General features: G+C 39.9%; 1 protein-coding gene across 1 annotated transcript in view; it reads left to right on the forward strand.

The window, feature by feature from the left end:
• The window catches only part of CUNH1orf123 (chromosome unknown C1orf123 homolog), a 27,823-nt gene that overhangs the window by 18,417 nt on the left and 8,592 nt on the right, over positions 1-814 (forward strand). The window lies entirely within an intron of this gene.

Genomic DNA, 814 nt, shown 5'->3' on the forward strand with positions numbered 1-814 from the left:
TCTGCTCAGGTCCCTTCCGACCCTAGATACTATGAAACTATAGTCAAACCAAGAAAAGCAGAACAAAAGTGGCTGGAAGGAATAATATAATTAGTGCAAAAGCACAGCTAAAGGTCCACAATTATAGGGCCTCTCATCCAGGCCTCAGCAATGGGCTTGCTTGTGCATGGTCATCGGTGTATGTAAGCTAATGCACTGCTATATTTAATCTATTGTTACAGTAGGATTAGGGGTAAGTTGCATTGACTGACCAACATAAACCTTCCTGTTATCCCTCCCTCAGACTGCTGTGACACTGTGCTAAGTTTATTATGGGGGAGGGGAAAGTCAAAGTGTCTAAAGGCAAACCAAAAAAAGTCTTGCTGATTCTATGAAGAATTAATTGTATATAAAATGGGGTATTGCATTGTGTAATTGGCCTGGTGTCTTCTTAACTAGAAGCCTGCCTGCCCTGGAAGCAATGTCAGGGGCTCATTGTTTGCTCTTGGTAGGTTTTGCAGCCAGAAGAACTGGAGGATGTAACTAGATTTACTGCAATTTAGTTAATGAATGCCAGCCTATTATTCCACATGTTCCCAGATCCCTTCATCATTATTCCCTTTGTGTTCTTTCTTTCTTTGTTCTCTCCTGCTGCTACTAATACCAAACATCAAATTCAGATCTAATGTAAATAAGTGCCATTCTATATAACTTGTCTCTCAACCTCCCCTGAGGCCTAAACAATAATAATAAAAAAAACCCTTAAAACAGTGGTGGAATTATTCTCTTTCATAGTAAACAACTCTGTCCATAACCCTAGTGCTATGATTCTCCA

The sequence above is a fragment of the Gavialis gangeticus genome, unplaced genomic scaffold (genome assembly GCF_001723915.1).
Source record: "Gavialis gangeticus isolate Ggan-Ray unplaced genomic scaffold, GavGan_comp1, whole genome shotgun sequence".
NCBI lineage: Eukaryota > Metazoa > Chordata > Crocodylia > Gavialidae > Gavialis > Gavialis gangeticus.